The following is an 18,480-nucleotide window of genomic DNA, read 5'->3' on the forward strand; positions in this document are numbered from 1 at the left end:
ATATTTTTATTTTTTTAATCCAACAAATCTCGATGAAACAATAAAACACATTTCAAAATACGATACCAACACATTCCAAAATAGATTAACATAATTTCCTACCATCTTGCAGAGTGAAGTAAAAAAACACAAACAAACCGTAAGGAACCTTACGGTTCCTTAAATATATCCTATTTTCTAGTTTCACAATTTTTAGTAAATGCTTTTCATATAAAAATATAAAAGTTATTAAAAAGCCAATTCAAAGCCAGTTTATTTAACAAATCTCGATCGGTTTGTTTACTATTAAGGGTTAACAGGCACAGATATTTGTCTTGATTTGCTGAACTTCAGGAAGCATTCAAATTCTTTTTTTCAAAGGATTCTATCTAAACTTCAAGATTGAAAATTTTTTTGGAAATAATTTTGGACCAAGATCAGATAGAATGACAGAAATTTAATAAAAAAAATAATAATAAATAAATCAATAGAGTGAAGTATAGGACCATTTAAGTTCGATGAAATTCTAGGTGTTTCGAAATCAGTATTAATTTCATATTGTGAAAATAAGTATCTTTTTTAATTTATTTTCTGTATACTATTTCCGGGCCCTCAGAATACAAAGACTGGGCTAACCATTTAATTAAGGTGTACGAAGGAATTAATGCAGTCATTTTTCTCCTTGATTTAAAGGTTTACGCAGCCACGCACTGCCTCCATTTAACTCCTAATGCACGAAAAAAACAGTAACTAAAAACCAATCCGCCACCGGGTGGATTTGAACCACCAACCTTTCGGTTAACAGCCAAAAGCGCTAACCGATTGCGCCACGGAGGCCACCACAACACATTCCAAATATTTTTACGTTTTTTATTCCAACAAATCTCGATCAAACAATAAAACACATTTCAAAATACGATATAAACACATTCCAAAATAGATTAACATAATTTCCTACCATCTTGCAGAGTGAAGTAAAAAAACACAAAAAAATGCAGATGAACCTTACGGTTCCTTAAAAATATTCTATTTTCTAGTTTCACAATTTTTAGTAAATGCTTTTCATATAAAAATATAAAAGTTATTAAAAAGCCAATTCAAAGCCAGTTTATTTAACAAATCTCGATCGGTTTGTTTACTATTAAGGGTTAACAGGCACAGATATTTGTCTTGATTTGCTGAACTTCAGGAAGCATTCAAATTCTTTTTTTCAAAGGATTCTATCTAAACTTCAAGATTGAAAATTTTTTTGGAAATAATTTTGGACCAAGATCAGATAGAATGACAGAAATTTAATAAAAAAAATAATAATAAATAAATCAATAGAGTGAAGTATAGGACCATTTAAGTTCGATGAAATTCTAGGTGTTTCGAAATCAGTATTAATTTCATATTGTGAAAATAAGTATCTTTTTTAATTTATTTTCTGTATACTATTTCCGGGCCCTCAGAATACAAAGACTGGGCTAGCCATTTAATTAAGGTGTACGAACGAATTAATGCAGTCATTTTTCTCCTTGATTTAAAGGTTTACGCAGCCACGCACTGCCTCCATTTAACTCCTAATGCACGAAAAAAAAGTAACTAAAAACCAATCCGCCACCGGGTGGATTTGAACCACCAACCTTTCGGTTAACAGCCGAACGCGCTAACCGATTGCGCCACGGAGGCCACCACAACACATTCCAAATATTTTTACGTTTTTTATTCCAACAAATCTCGATCAAACAATAAAACACATTTCAAAATACGATACAAACACATTCCAAAATAGATTAACATAATTTCCTACCATCTTGCAGAGTGAAGTAAAAAAACACAAAAAAATGCAGATGAACCTTACGGTTCCTTAAAAATATTCTATTTTCTAGTTTCACAATTTTTAGTAAATGCTTTTGATATAAAAATATAAAAGTTATTAAAAAGCCAATTCAAAGCCAGTTTATTTAACAAATCTCGATCGGTTTGTTTACTATTAAGGGTTAACAGGCACAGATATTTGTCTTGATTTGCTGAACTTGAGGAAGCATTCAAATTCTTTTTTTCAAAGGATTCTATCTAAACTTCAAGATTGAAAATTTTTTTGGAAATAATTTTGGACCAAGATCAGATAGAATGACAGAAATTTAATAAAAAAAATAATAATAAATAAATCAATAGAGTGAAGTATAGGACCATTTAAGTTCGATGAAATTCTAGGTGTTTCGAAATCAGTATTAATTTCATATTGTGAAAATAAGTATCTTTTTTAATTTATTTTCTGTATACTATTTCCGGGCCCTCAGAATACAAAGACTGGGCTAGCCATTTAATTAAGGTGTACGAACGAATTAATGCAGTCATTTTTCTCCTTGATTTAAAGGTTTACGCAGCCACGCACTGCCTCCATTTAACTCCTAATGCACGAAAAAAAAGTAACTAAAAACCAATCCGCCAGCGGGTGGATTTGAACCACCAACCTTTCGGTTAACAGCCGAACGCGCTAACCGATTGCGCCACGGAGGCCACCACAACACATTCCAAATATTTTTACGTTTTTTATTCCAACAAATCTCGATCAAACAATAAAACACATTTCAAAATACGATACAAACACATTCCAAAATAGATTAACATAATTTCCTACCATCTTGCAGAGTGAAGTAAAAAAACACAAAAAAATGCAGATGAACCTTACGGTTCTTTAAAAATATTCTATTTTCTAGTTTCACAATTTTTAGTAAATGCTTTTCATATAAAAATATAAAAGTTATTAAAAAGCCAATTAAAAGCCAGTTTATTTAACAAATCTCGATCGGTTTGTTTACTATTAAGGGTTAACAGGCACAGATATTTGTCTTGATTTGCTGAACTTCAGGAAGCATTCAAATTCTTTTTTTTAAACGATTCTATCTAAACTTCAAGATTGAAAATTTTTTTGGAAATAATTTTGGACTAAGATCAGATAGAATGACAGAAATTTAATAAAAAAAATAATAATAAATAAATCAATAGAGTGAAGTATAGGACCATTTAAGTTCGATGAAATTCTAGGTGTTTCGAAATCAGTATTAATTTCATATTGTGAAAATAAGTATCTTTTTTAATTTATTTTCTGTATACTATTTCCGGGCCCTCAGAATACAAAGACTGGGCTAGCCATTTAATTAAGGTGTACGAAGGAATTAATGCAGTCATTTTTCTCCTTGATTTAAAGGTTTACGCAGCCACGCACTGCCTCCATTTAACTCCTAATGCACGAAAAAAAAGTAACTAAAAAGAAATCTGCCACCGGGTGGATTTGAACCACCAACCTTTCAGTTAACAGCCGAACGCGCTAACCGATTGCGCCACGGAGGCGACCACAACACATTCCAAATATTCTTATTTTTTTAATCCAACAAATCTCGATGAAACAATAAAACACATTTCAAAATACGATACCAACACATTCCAAAATAGATTAACATAGAGTGAAATAGGACCATTTAAGTTCGATGAAATTCTAGGTGTTTCGAAATCAGTATTAATTTCATATTGTGAAAATAAGTATCTTTTTTAATTTATTTTCTGTATACTATTTCCGGGCCCTCAGAATACAAAGACTGGGCTAGCCATTTAATTAAGGTGTACGAAGGAATTAATGCAGTCATTTTTCTCCTTGATTTAAAGGTTTACGCAGCCACGCACTGCCTCCATTTAACTCCTAATGCACGAAAAAAAAGTAACTAAAAAGAAATCCGCCACCGGGTGGATTTGAACCACCAACCTTTCAGTAAACAGCCGAACGCGCTAACCGATTGCGCCACGGAGGCGACCACAACACATTCCAAATATTTTTATTTTTTTAATCCAACAAATCTCGATGAAACAATAAAACACATTTCAAAATACGATACCAACACATTCCAAAATAGATTAACATAGAGTGAAATAGGACCATTTAAGTTCGATGAAATTCTAGGTGTTTCGAAATCAGTATTAATTTCATATTGTGAAAATAAGTATCTTTTTTAATTTATTTTCTGTATACTATTTCCGGGCCCTCAGAATACAAAGACTGGGCTAGCCATTTAATTAAGGTGTACGAACGAATTAATGCAGTCATTTTTCTCCTTGATTTAAAGGTTTACGCAGCCACGCACTGCCTCCATTTAACTCCTAATGCACGAAAAAAAAGTAACTAAAAACCAATCCGCCACCGGGTGGATTTGAACCACCAACCTTTCGGTTAACAGCCGAACGCGCTAACCGATTGCGCCACGGAGGCCACCACAACACATTCCAAATATTTTTACGTTTTTTATTCCAACAAATCTCGATCAAACAATAAAACACATTTCAAAATACGATACAAACACATTCCAAAATAGATTAACATAATTTCCTACCATCTTGCAGAGTGAAGTAAAAAAACACAAAAAAATGCAGATGAACCTTACGGTTCTTTAAAAATATTCTATTTTCTAGTTTCACAATTTTTAGTAAATGCTTTTCATATAAAAATATAAAAGTTATTAAAAAGCCAATTAAAAGCCAGGTTATTTAACAAATCTCGATCGGTTTGTTTACTATTAAGGGTTAACAGGCACAGATATTTGTCTTGATTTGCTGAACTTCAGGAAGCATTCAAATTCTTTTTTTTAAACGATTCTATCTAAACTTCAAGATTGAAAATTTTTTTGGAAATAATTTTGGACTAAGATCAGATAGAATGACAGAAATTTAATAAAAAAAATAATAATAAATAAATCAATAGAGTGAAGTATAGGACCATTTAAGTTCGATGAAATTCTAGGTGTTTCGAAATCAGTATTAATTTCATATTGTGAAAATAAGTATCTTTTTTAATTTATTTTCTGTATACTATTTCCGGGCCCTCAGAATACAAAGACTGGGCTAGCCATTTAATTAAGGTGTACGAAGGAATTAATGCAGTCATTTTTCTCCTTGATTTAAAGGTTTACGCAGCCACGCACTGCCTCCATTTAACTCCTAATGCACGAAAAAAAAGTAACTAAAAAGAAATCTGCCACCGGGTGGATTTGAACCACCAACCTTTCAGTTAACAGCCGAACGCGCTAACCGATTGCGCCACGGAGGCGACCACAACACATTCCAAATATTCTTATTTTTTTAATCCAACAAATCTCGATGAAACTATAAAACACATTTCAAAATACGATACCAACACATTCCAAAATAGATTAACATAGAGTGAAATAGGACCATTTAAGTTCGATGAAATTCTAGGTGTTTCGAAATCAGTATTAATTTCATATTGTGAAAATAAGTATCTTTTTTAATTTATTTTCTGTATACTATTTCCGGGCCCTCAGAATACAAAGACTGGGCTAGCCATTTAATTAAGGTGTACGAAGGAATTAACGCAGTCATTTTTCTCCTTGATTTAAAGGTTTACGCAGCCACGCACTGCCTCCATTTAACTCCTAATGCACGAAAAAAAAGTAACTAAAAAGAAATCCGCCACCGGGTGGATTTGAACCACCAACCTTTCAGTAAACAGCCGAACGCGCTAACCGATTGCGCCACGGAGGCGACCACAACACATTCCAAATATTCTTATTTTTTTAATCCAACAAATCTCGATGAAACAATAAAACACATTTCAAAATACGATACCAACACATTCCAAAATAGATTAACATAGAGTGAAATAGGACCATTTAAGTTCGATGAAATTCTAGGTGTTTCGAAATCAGTATTAATTTCATATTGTGAAAATAAGTATCTTTTTTAATTTATTTTCTGTATACTATTTCCGGGCCCTCAGAATACAAAGACTGGGCTAGCCATTTAATTAAGGTGTACGAAGGAATTAATGCAGTCATTTTTCTCCTTGATTTAAAGGTTTACGCAGCCACGCACTGCCTCCATTTAACTCCTAATGCACGAAAAAAAAGTAACTAAAAAGAAATCCGCCACCGGGTGGATTTGAACCACCAACCTTTCAGTTAACAGCCGAACGCGCTATCCGATAGCGCCACGGAGGCGACCACAACACATTCCAAATATTTTTATTTTTTTAATCCAACAAATCTCGATGAAACAATAAAACACATTTCAAAATACGATACCAACACATTCCAAATTAGATTAACATAGAGTGAAATAGGACCATTTAAGTTCGATGAAATTCTAGGTGTTTCGAAATCAGTATTAATTTCATATTGTGAAAATAAGTATCTTTTTTAATTTATTTTCTGTATACTATTTCCAGGCCCTCAGAATACAAAGACTGGGCTAGCCATTTAATTAAGGTGTACGAAGGAATTAATGCAGTCATTTTTCTCCTTGATTTAAAGGTTTACGCAGCCACGCACTGCCTCCATTTAACTCCTAATGCACGAAAAAAAAGTAACTAAAAAGAAATCCGCCACCGGGTGGATTTGAACCACCAACCTTTCGGTTAACAGCCGAACGCGCTAACCGATTGCGCCACGGAGGCGACCACAACACATTCCAAATATTTTTATTTTTTTAATCCAACAAATCTCGATGAAACAATAAAACACATTTCAAAATACGATACCAACACATTCCAAAATAGATTAACATAATTTCCTACCATCTTGCAGAGTGAAGTAAAAAAACACAAAAAAATGCAGATGAACCTTACGGTTCCTTAAAAATATTCTATTTTCTAGTTTCACAATTTTTAGTAAATGCTTTTCATATAAAAATATAAAAGTTATTAAAAAGCCAATTCAAAGCCAGTTTATTTAACAAATCTCGATCGGTTTGTTTACTATTAAGGGTTAACAGGCACAGATATTTGTCTTGATTTGCTGAACTTGAGGAAGCATTCAAATTCTTTTTTTCAAAGGATTCTATCTAAACTTCAAGATTGAAAATTTTTTTGGAAATAATTTTGGACCAAGATCAGATAGAATGACAGAAATTTAATAAAAAAAATAATAATAAATAAATCAATAGAGTGAAGTATAGGACCATTTAAGTTCGATGAAATTCTAGGTGTTTCGAAATCAGTATTAATTTCATATTGTGAAAATAAGTATCTTTTTTAATTTATTTTCTGTATACTATTTCCGGGCCCTCAGAATACAAAGACTGGGCTAGCCATTTAATTAAGGTGTACGAACGAATTAATGCAGTCATTTTTCTCCTTGATTTAAAGGTTTACGCAGCCACGCACTGCCTCCATTTAACTCCTAATGCACGAAAAAAAAGTAACTAAAAACCAATCCGCCACCGGGTGGATTTGAACCACCAACCTTTCGGTTAACAGCCGAACGCGCTAACCGATTGCGCCACGGAGGCCACCACAACACATTCCAAATATTTTTACGTTTTTTATTCCAACAAATCTCGATCAAACAATAAAACACATTTCAAAATACGATACAAACACATTCCAAAATAGATTAACATAATTTCCTACCATCTTGCAGAGTGAAGTAAAAAAACACAAAAAAATGCAGATGAACCTTACGGTTCTTTAAAAATATTCTATTTTCTAGTTTCACAATTTTTAGTAAATGCTTTTCATATAAAAATATAAAAGTTATTAAAAAGCCAATTAAAAGCCAGTTTATTTAACAAATCTCGATCGGTTTGTTTACTATTAAGGGTTAACAGGCACAGATATTTGTCTTGATGTGCTGAACTTCAGGAAGCATTCAAATTCTTTTTTTCAAAGGATTCTATCTAAACTTCAAGATTGAAAATTTTTTTGGAAATAATTTTGGACTAAGATCAGATAGAATGACAGAAATTTAATAAAAAAAAATAATAATAAATAAATCAATAGAGTGAAGTATAGGACCATTTAAGTTCGATGAAATTCTAGGTGTTTCGAAATCAGTATTAATTTCATATTGTGAAAATAAGTATCTTTTTTAATTTATTTTCTGTATACTATTTCCGGGCCCTCAGAATACAAAGACTGGGCTAGCCATTTAATGAAGGTGTACGAAGGAATTAATGCAGTCATTTTTCTCCTTGATTTAAAGGTTTACGCAGCCACGCACTGCCTCCATTTAACTCCTAATGCACAAAAAAAAAAGTAACTAAAAAGAAATCCGCCACCGGGTGGATTTGAACCACCAAGCTTTCGGTTAACAGCCGAACGCGCTAACCGATTGCGCCACGGAGGCGACCACAACACATTCCAAATATATTTTTTTTTTTAATCCAACAAATCTCGATGAAACAATAAAACACATTTCAAAATACGATACCAACACATTCCAAAATAGATTAACATAGAGTGAAATAGGACCATTTAAGTTCGATGAAATTCTAGGTGTTTCGAAATCAGTATTAATTTCATATTGTGAAAATAAGTATCTTTTTTAATTTATTTTCTGTATACTATTTCCGGGCCCTCAGAATACAAAGACTGGGCTAGCCATTTAATTAAGGTGTACGAAGGAATTAATGCAGTCATTTTTCTCCTTGATTTAAAGGTTTACGCAGCCACGCACTGCCTCCATTTAACTCCTAATGCACGAAAAAAAAGTAACTAAAAAGAAATCCGCCACCGGTTGGATTTGAACCACCAACCTTTCGGTTAACAGCCGAACGCGCTAACCGATTGCGCCACGGAGGCCACCACAACACATTCCAAATATTTTTACGTTTTTTATTCCAACAAATCTCGATCAAACAATAAAACACATTTCAAAATACGATATAAACACATTCCAAAATAGATTAACATAATTTCCTACCATCTTGCTGAGTGAAGTAAAAAAACACAAAAAAATGCAGATGAACCTTACGGTTCCTTAAAAATATTCTATTTTCTAGTTTCACAATTTTTAGTAAATGCTTTTCATATAAAAATATAAAAGTTATTAAAAAGCCAATTCAAAGCCAGTTTATTTAACAAATCTCGATCGGTTTGTTTACTATTAAGGGTTAACAGGCACAGATATTTGTCTTGATTTGCTGAACTTCAGGAAGCATTCAAATTCTTTTTTTCAAAGGATTCTATCTAAACTTCAAGATTGAAAATTTTTTTGGAAATAATTTTGGACCAAGATCAGATAGAATGACAGAAATTTAATAAAAAAAATAATAATAAATAAATCAATAGAGTGAAGTATAGGACCATTTAAGTTCGATGAAATTCTAGGTGTTTCGAAATCAGTATTAATTTCATATTGTGAAAATAAGTATCTTTTTTAATTTATTTTCTGTATACTATTTCCGGGCCCTCAGAATACAAAGACTGGGCTAGCCATTTAATTATGGTGTACGAACGAATTAATGCAGTCATTTTTCTCCTTGATTTAAAGGTTTACGCAGCCACGCACTGCCTCCATTTAACTCCTAATGCACGAAAAAAAAGTAACTAAAAACCAATCCGCCACCGGGTGGATTTGAACCACCAACCTTCCGGTTAACAGCCGAACGCGCTAACCGATTGCGCCACGGAGGCCACCACAACACATTCCAAATATTTTTACGTTTTTTATTCCAACAAATCTCGATCAAACAATAAAACACATTTCAAAATACGATACAAACACATTCCAAAATAGATTAACATAATTTCCTACCATCTTGCAGAGTGAAGTAAAAAAACACAAAAAAATGCAGATGAACCTTACGGTTCCTTAAAAATATTCTATTTTCTAGTTTCACAATTTTTAGTAAATGCTTTTGATACAAAAATATAAAAGTTATTAAAAAGCCAATTCAAAGCCAGTTTATTTAACAAATCTCGATCGGTTTGTTTACTATTAAGGGTTAACAGGCACAGATATTTGTCTTGATTTGCTGAACTTGAGGAAGCATTCAAATTCTTTTTTTCAAAGGATTCTATCTAAACTTCAAGATTGAAAATTTTTTTGGAAATAATTTTGGACCAAGATCAGATAGAATGACAGAAATTTAATAAAAAAAATAATAATAAATAAATCAATAGAGTGAAGTATAGGACCATTTAAGTTCGATGAAATTCTAGGTGTTTCGAAATCAGTATTAATTTCATATTGTGAAAATAAGTATCTTTTTTAATTTATTTTCTGTATACTATTTCCGGGCCCTCAGAATACAAAGACTGGGCTAGCCATTTAATTAAGGTGTACGAAGGAATTAATGCAGTCATTTTTCTTCTTGATTTAAAGGTTTACGCAGCCACGCACTGCCTCCATTTAACTCCTAATGCACGAAAAAAAAGTAACTAAAAAGAAATCCGCCACCGGGTGGATTTGAACCACCAACCTTTCGGTTAACAGCCGAACGCGCTAACCGATTGCGCCACGGAGGCGACCACAACACATTCCAAATATTTTTATTTTTTTAACCCAACAAATCTCGATGAAACAATAAAACACATTTCAAAATACGATACCAACACATTCCAAAATAGATTAACATAATTTCCTACCATCTTGCAGAGTGAAGTAAAAAACCACAAAAAAATGCAGATGAAACTTACGGTTCCTTAAAAATATTCTATTTTCTAGTTTCACAATTTTTAGTAAATGCTTTTCATTTAAAAATATAAAAGTTACTAAAAGGCCAATTCAAAGCCAGTTTATTTAACAAATCTCGATCGGTTTGTTTACTATTAAGGGTTAACAGGCACAGATATTTGTCTTGATTTGCTGAACTTCAGGAAGCATTCAAATTCTTTTTTTTAAACGATTCTATCTAAACTTCAAGATTGAAAATTTTTTTGGAAATAATTTTGGACTAAGATCAGATAGAATGACAGAAATTTAATAAAAAAAATAATAATAAATAAATCAATAGAGTGAACTATAGGACCATTTAAGTTCGATGAAATTCTAGGTGTTTCGAAATCAGTATTAATTTCATATTGTGAAAATAAGTATCTTTTTTAATTTATTTTCTGTATACTATTTCCGGGCCCTCAGAATACAAAGACTGGGCTAGCCATTTAATTAAGGTGTACGAAGGAATTAATGCAGTCATTTTTCTCCTTGATTTAAAGGTTTACGCAGCCACGCACTGCCTCCATTTAACTCCTAATGCACGAAAAAAAAGTAACTAAAAAAAAATTCGCCACCGGGTGGATTTGAACCACCAACCTTTCAGTTAACAGCCGAACGCGCTAACCGATTGCGCCACGGAGGCGACCACAACACATTCCAAATATTTTTATTTTTTTAATCCAACAAATCTCGATGAAACAATAAAACACATTTCAAAATACGATACCAACACATTCCAAAATAGATTAACATAGAGTGAAATAGGACCATTTAAGTTCGATGAAATTCTAGGTGTTTCGAAATCAGTATTAATTTCATATTGTGAAAATATGTATCTTTTTTAATTTATTTTCTGTATACTATTTCCGGGCCCTCAGAATACAAAGACTGGGCTAGCCATTTAATTAAGGTGTACGAAGGAATTAATGCAGTCATTTTTCTCCTTGATTTAAAGGTTTACGCAGCCACGCACTGCCTCCATTTAACTCCTAATGCACGAAAAAAAAGTAACTAAAAAGAAATCCGCCACCGGGTGGATTTGAACCACCAACCTTTCGGTTAACAGCCGAACGCGCTAACCGATTGCGCCACGGAGGCCACCACAACACATTCCAAATATTTTTACGTTTTTTATTCCAACAAATCTCGATCAAACAATAAAACACATTTCAAAATACGATACAAACACATTCCAAAATAGATTAACATAATTTCCTACCATCTTGCAGAGTGAAGTAAAAAAACACAAAAAAATGCAGATGAACCTTACGGTTCCTTAAAAATATTCTATTTTGTAGTTTCACAATTTTTAGTAAATGCTTTTGATATAAAAATATAAAAGTTATTAAAAAGCCAATTCAAAGCCAGTTTATTTAACAAATCTCGATCGGTTTGTTTACTATTAAGGGTTAACAGGCACAGATATTTGTCTTGATTTGCTGAACTTGAGGAAGCATTCAAATTCTTTTTTTCAAAGGATTCTATCTAAACTTCAAGATTGAAAATTTTTTTGGAAATAATTTTGGACCAAGATCAGATAGAATGACAGAAATTTAATAAAAAAAATAATAATAAATAAATCAATAGAGTGAAGTATAGGACCATTTAAGTTCGATGAAATTCTAGGTGTTTCGAAATCAGTATTAATTTCATATTGTGAAAATAAGTATCTTTTTTAATTTATTTTCTGTATACTATTACCGGGCCCTCAGAATACAAAGACTGGGCTAGCCATTTAATTAAGGTGTACGAAGGAATTAATGCAGTCATTTTTCTCCTTGATTTAAAAGGTTTACGCAGCCACGCACTGCCTCCATTTAACTCCTAATGCACGAAAAAAAAGTAACTAAAAACCAATCCGCCACCGGGTGGATTTGAACCACCAACCTTTCGGTTAACAGCCGAACGCGCTAACCGATTGCGCCACGGAGGCCACCACAACACATTCCAAATATTTTTACGTTTTTTATTCCAACAAATCTCGATCAAACAATAAAACACATTTCAAAATACGATACAAACACATTCCAAAATAGATTAACATAATTTCCTACCATCTTGCAGAGTGAAGTAAAAAAACACAAAAAAATGCAGATGAACCTTACGGTTCCTTAAAAATATTCTATTTTCTAGTTTCACAATTTTTAGTAAATGCTTTTCATTTAAAAATATAAAAGTTATTAAAAGGCCAATTCAAAGCCAGTTTATTTAACAAATCTCGATCGGTTTGTTTACTATTAAGGGTTAACAGGCACAGATATTTGTCTTGATTTGCTGAACTTGAGGAAGCATTCAAATTCTTTTTTTCAAAGGATTCTATCTAAACTTCAAGATTGAAAATTTTTTTGGAAATAATTTTGGACCAAGATCAGATAGAATGACAGAAATTTAATAAAAAAAATAATAATAAATAAATCAATAGAGTGAAGTATAGGACCATTTAAGTTCGATGAAATTCTAGGTGTTTCGAAATCAGTATTAATTTCATATTGTGAAAATAAGTATCTTTTTTAATTTATTTTCTGTATACTATTACCGGGCCCTCAGAATACAAAGACTGGGCTAGCCATTTAATTAAGGTGTACGAACGAATTAATGCAGTCATTTTTCTCCTTGATTTAAAGGTTTACGCAGCCACGCACTGCCTCCATTTAACTCCTAATGCACGAAAAAAAAGTAACTAAAAACCAATCCGCCACCGGGTGGATTTGAACCACCAACCTTTCGGTTAACAGCCGAACGCGATAACCGATTGCGCCACGGAGGCCACCACAACACATTCCAAATATTTTTACGTTTTTTATTCCAACAAATCTCGATCAAACAATAAAACACATTTCAAAATACGATACAAACACATTCCAAAATAGATTAACATAATTTCCTACCATCTTGCAGAGTGAAGTAAAAAAACACAAAAAAATGCAGATGAACCTTACGGTTCCTTAAAAATATTCTATTTTCTAGTTTCACAATTTTTAGTAAATGCTTTTCATTTAAAAATATAAAAGTTATTAAAAGGCCAATTCAAAGCCAGTTTATTTAACAAATCTCGATCGGTTTGTTTACTATTAAGGGTTAACAGGCACAGATATTTGTCTTGATGTGCTGAACTTCAGGAAGCATTCAAATTCTTTTTTTCAAAGGATTCTATCTAAACTTCAAGATTGAAAATTTTTTTGGAAATAATTTTGGACTAAGATCAGATAGAATGACAGAAATTTAATAAAAAAAAATAATAATAAATAAATCAATAGAGTGAAGTATAGGACCATTTAAGTTCGATGAAATTCTAGGTGTTTCGAAATCAGTATTAATTTCATATTGTGAAAATAAGTATCTTTTTTAATTTATTTTCTGTATACTATTTCCGGGCCCTCAGAATACAAAGACTGGGCTAGCCATTTAATGAAGGTGTACGAAGGAATTAATGCAGTCATTTTTCTCCTTGATTTAAAGGTTTACGCAGCCACGCACTGCCTCCATTTAACTCCTAATGCACAAAAAAAAAAGTAACTAAAAAGAAATCCGCCACCGGGTGGATTTGAACCACCAAGCTTTCGGTTAACAGCCGAACGCGCTAACCGATTGCGCCACGGAGGCGACCACAACACATTCCAAATATATTTTTTTTTTTAATCCAACAAATCTCGATGAAACAATAAAACACATTTCAAAATACGATACCAACACATTCCAAAATAGATTAACATAGAGTGAAATAGGACCATTTAAGTTCGATGAAATTCTAGGTGTTTCGAAATCAGTATTAATTTCATATTGTGAAAATAAGTATCTTTTTTAATTTATTTTCTGTATACTATTTCCGGGCCCTCAGAATACAAAGACTGGGCTAGCCATTTAATTAAGGTGTACGAAGGAATTAATGCAGTCATTTTTCTCCTTGATTTAAAGGTTTACGCAGCCACGCACTGCCTCCATTTAACTCCTAATGCACGAAAAAAAAGTAACTAAAAAGAAATTCGCCACCGGGTGGATTTGAACCACCAACCTTTCAGTTAACAGCCGAACGCGCTAACCGATTGCGCCACGGAGGCGACCACAACACATTCCAAATATTTTTATTTTTTTAATCCAACAAATCTCGATGAAACAATAAAACACATTTCAAAATACGATACCAACACATTCCAAAATAGATTAACATAGAGTGAAATAGGACCATTTAAGTTCGATGAAATTCTAGGTGTTTCGAAATCAGTATTAATTTCATATTGTGAAAATAAGTATCTTTTTTAATTTATTTTCTGTATACTATTTCCGGGCCCTCAGAATACAAAGACTGGGCTAGCCATTTAATTAAGGTGTACGAAGGAATTAATGCAGTCATTTTTCTCCTTGATTTAAAGGTTTACGCAGCCACGCACTGCCTCCATTTAACTCCTAATGCACGAAAAAAAAGTAACTAAAAAGAAATCCGCCACCGGGTGGATTTGAACCACCAACCTTTCGGTTAACAGCCGAACGCGCTAACCGATTGCGCCACGGAGGCCACCACAACACATTCCAAATATTTTTACGTTTTTTATTCCAACAAATCTCGATCAAACAATAAAACACATTTCAAAATACGATACAAACACATTCCAAAATAGATTAACATAATTTCCTACCATCTTGCAGAGTGAAGTAAAAAAACACAAAAAAATGCAGATGAACCTTACGGTTCCTTAAAAATATTCTATTTTCTAGTTTCACAATTTTTAGTAAATGCTTTTCATTTAAAAATATAAAAGTTATTAAAAGGCCAATTCAAAGCCAGTTTATTTAACAAATCTCGATCGGTTTGTTTACTATTAAGGGTTAACAGGCACAGATATTTGTCTTGATGTGCTGAACTTCAGGAAGCATTCAAATTCTTTTTTTCAAAGGATTCTATCTAAACTTCAAGATTGAAAATTTTTTTGGAAATAATTTTGGACTAAGATCAGATAGAATGACAGAAATTTAATAAAAAAAAATAATAATAAATAAATCAATAGAGTGAAGTATAGGACCATTTAAGTTCGATGAAATTCTAGGTGTTTCGAAATCAGTATTAATTTCATATTGTGAAAATAAGTATCTTTTTTAATTTATTTTCTGTATACTATTTCCGGGCCCTCAGAATACAAAGACTGGGCTAGCCATTTAATGAAGGTGTACGAAGGAATTAATGCAGTCATTTTTCTCCTTGATTTAAAGGTTTACGCAGCCACGCACTGCCTCCATTTAACTCCTAATGCACAAAAAAAAAAGTAACTAAAAAGAAATCCGCCACCGGGTGGATTTGAACCACCAAGCTTTCGGTTAACAGCCGAACGCGCTAACCGATTGCGCCACGGAGGCGACCACAACACATTCCAAATATATTTTTTTTTTTAATCCAACAAATCTCGATGAAACAATAAAACACATTTCAAAATACGATACCAACACATTCCAAAATAGATTAACATAGAGTGAAATAGGACCATTTAAGTTCGATGAAATTCTAGGTGTTTCGAAATCAGTATTAATTTCATATTGTGAAAATAAGTATCTTTTTTAATTTATTTTCTGTATACTATTTCCGGGCCCTCAGAATACAAAGACTGGGCTAGCCATTTAATTAAGGTGTACGAAGGAATTAATGCAGTCATTTTTCTCCTTGATTTAAAGGTTTACGCAGCCACGCACTGCCTCCATTTAACTCCTAATGCACGAAAAAAAAGTAACTAAAAAGAAATCCGCCACCGGTTGGATTTGAACCACCAACCTTTCGGTTAACAGCCGAACGCGCTAACCGATTGCGCCACGGAGGCCACCACAACACATTCCAAATATTTTTACGTTTTTTATTCCAACAAATCTCGATCAAACAATAAAACACATTTCAAAATACGATATAAACACATTCCAAAATAGATTAACATAATTTCCTACCATCTTGCTGAGTGAAGTAAAAAAACACAAAAAAATGCAGATGAACCTTACGGTTCCTTAAAAATATTCTATTTTCTAGTTTCACAATTTTTAGTAAATGCTTTTCATATAAAAATATAAAAGTTATTAAAAAGCCAATTCAAAGCCAGTTTATTTAACAAATCTCGATCGGTTTGTTTACTATTAAGGGTTAACAGGCACAGATATTTGTCTTGATTTGCTGAACTTCAGGAAGCATTCAAATTCTTTTTTTCAAAGGATTCTATCTAAACTTCAAGATTGAAAATTTTTTTGGAAATAATTTTGGACCAAGATCAGATAGAATGACAGAAATTTAATAAAAAAAATAATAATAAATAAATCAATAGAGTGAAGTATAGGACCATTTAAGTTCGATGAAATTCTAGGTGTTTCGAAATCAGTATTAATTTCATATTGTGAAAATAAGTATCTTTTTTAATTTATTTTCTGTATACTATTTCCGGGCCCTCAGAATACAAAGACTGGGCTAGCCATTTAATTATGGTGTACGAACGAATTAATGCAGTCATTTTTCTCCTTGATTTAAAGGTTTACGCAGCCACGCACTGCCTCCATTTAACTCCTAATGCACGAAAAAAAAGTAACTAAAAACCAATCCGCCACCGGGTGGATTTGAACCACCAACCTTCCGGTTAACAGCCGAACGCGCTAACCGATTGCGCCACGGAGGCCACCACAACACATTCCAAATATTTTTACGTTTTTTATTCCAACAAATCTCGATCAAACAATAAAACACATTTCAAAATACGATACAAACACATTCCAAAATAGATTAACATAATTTCCTACCATCTTGCAGAGTGAAGTAAAAAAACACAAAAAAATGCAGATGAACCTTACGGTTCCTTAAAAATATTCTATTTTCTAGTTTCACAATTTTTAGTAAATGCTTTTGATACAAAAATATAAAAGTTATTAAAAAGCCAATTCAAAGCCAGTTTATTTAACAAATCTCGATCGGTTTGTTTACTATTAAGGGTTAACAGGCACAGATATTTGTCTTGATTTGCTGAACTTGAGGAAGCATTCAAATTCTTTTTTTCAAAGGATTCTATCTAAACTTCAAGATTGAAAATTTTTTTGGAAATAATTTTGGACCAAGATCAGATAGAATGACAGAAATTTAATAAAAAAAATAATAATAAATAAATCAATAGAGTGAAGTATAGGACCATTTAAGTTCGATGAAATTCTAGGTGTTTCGAAATCAGTATTAATTTCATATTGTGAAAATAAGTATCTTTTTTAATTTATTTTCTGTATACTATTTCCGGGCCCTCAGAATACAAAGACTGGGCTAGCCATTTAATTAAGGTGTACGAACGAATTAATGCAGTCATTTTTCTCCTTGATTTAAAGGTTTACGCAGCCACGCACTGCCTCCATTTAACTCCTAATGCACGAAAAAAAAGTAACTAAAAACCAATCCGCCACCGGGTGGATTTGAACCACCAACCTTTCGGTTAACAGCCGAACGCGCTAACCGATTGCGCCACGGAGGCCACCACAACACATTCCAAATATTTTTACGTTTTTTATTCCAACAAATCTCGATCAAACAATAAAACACATTTCAAAATACGATACAAACACATTCCAAAATAGATTAACATAATTTCCTACCATCTTGCAGAGTGAAGTAAAAAAACACAAAAAAATGCAGATGAACCTTACGGTTCTTTAAAAATATTCTATTTTCTAGTTTCACAATTTTTAGTAAATGCTTTTCATATAAAAATATAAAAGTTATTAAAAAGCCAATTAAAAGCCAGTTTATTTAACAAATCTCGATCGGTTTGTTTACTATTAAGGGTTAACAGGCACAGATATTTGTCTTGATTTGCTGAACTTCAGGAAGCATTCAAATTCTTTTTTTCAAAGGATTCTATCTAAACTTCAAGATTGAAAATTTTTTTGGAAATAATTTTGGACCAAGATCAGATAGAATGACAGAAATTTAATAAAAAAAATAATAATAAATAAATCAATAGAGTGAAGTATAGGACCATTTAAGTTCGATGAAATTCTAGGTGTTTCGAAATCAGTATTAATTTCATATTGTGAAAATAAGTATCTTTTTTAATTTATTTTCTGTATACTA

General features: G+C 32.4%; 1 protein-coding gene and 9 non-coding genes across 10 annotated transcripts in view; 1 reads left to right on the top strand and 9 right to left on the bottom strand.

Moving 5' to 3' along the window:
- LOC150091612 (photoreceptor-specific nuclear receptor-like) overlaps positions 1-18,480 on the top strand; it is a 196,000-nt gene that overhangs the window by 49,001 nt on the left and 128,519 nt on the right. The gene's annotated exons all lie outside the window — the stretch shown is intronic.
- Positions 1,577-1,650, bottom strand: TRNAN-GUU (transfer RNA asparagine (anticodon GUU)). The gene has a single exon. It is a non-coding gene; the product is annotated as a tRNA-Asn (tRNA).
- TRNAN-GUU (transfer RNA asparagine (anticodon GUU)) lies at positions 4,155-4,228 on the bottom strand. The gene has a single exon. It is a non-coding gene; the product is annotated as a tRNA-Asn (tRNA).
- Positions 6,354-6,427, bottom strand: TRNAN-GUU (transfer RNA asparagine (anticodon GUU)). The gene has a single exon. It is a non-coding gene; the product is annotated as a tRNA-Asn (tRNA).
- Positions 7,187-7,260, bottom strand: TRNAN-GUU (transfer RNA asparagine (anticodon GUU)). Its single transcript has one exon. It is a non-coding gene; the product is annotated as a tRNA-Asn (tRNA).
- Positions 10,146-10,219, bottom strand: TRNAN-GUU (transfer RNA asparagine (anticodon GUU)). The gene has a single exon. It is a non-coding gene; the product is annotated as a tRNA-Asn (tRNA).
- TRNAN-GUU (transfer RNA asparagine (anticodon GUU)) lies at positions 11,434-11,507 on the bottom strand. Its single transcript has one exon. It is a non-coding gene; the product is annotated as a tRNA-Asn (tRNA).
- TRNAN-GUU (transfer RNA asparagine (anticodon GUU)) lies at positions 12,269-12,342 on the bottom strand. The gene has a single exon. It is a non-coding gene; the product is annotated as a tRNA-Asn (tRNA).
- TRNAN-GUU (transfer RNA asparagine (anticodon GUU)) lies at positions 14,849-14,922 on the bottom strand. The gene has a single exon. It is a non-coding gene; the product is annotated as a tRNA-Asn (tRNA).
- On the bottom strand, positions 17,808-17,881 carry TRNAN-GUU (transfer RNA asparagine (anticodon GUU)). The gene has a single exon. It is a non-coding gene; the product is annotated as a tRNA-Asn (tRNA).

The sequence above is a fragment of the Mastigoproctus giganteus genome, chromosome 1 (genome assembly GCF_048544385.1).
Source record: "Mastigoproctus giganteus isolate SK-2022 chromosome 1, ASM4854438v1, whole genome shotgun sequence".
Classification (NCBI taxonomy): Eukaryota; Metazoa; Arthropoda; class Arachnida; order Uropygi; family Thelyphonidae; genus Mastigoproctus; species Mastigoproctus giganteus.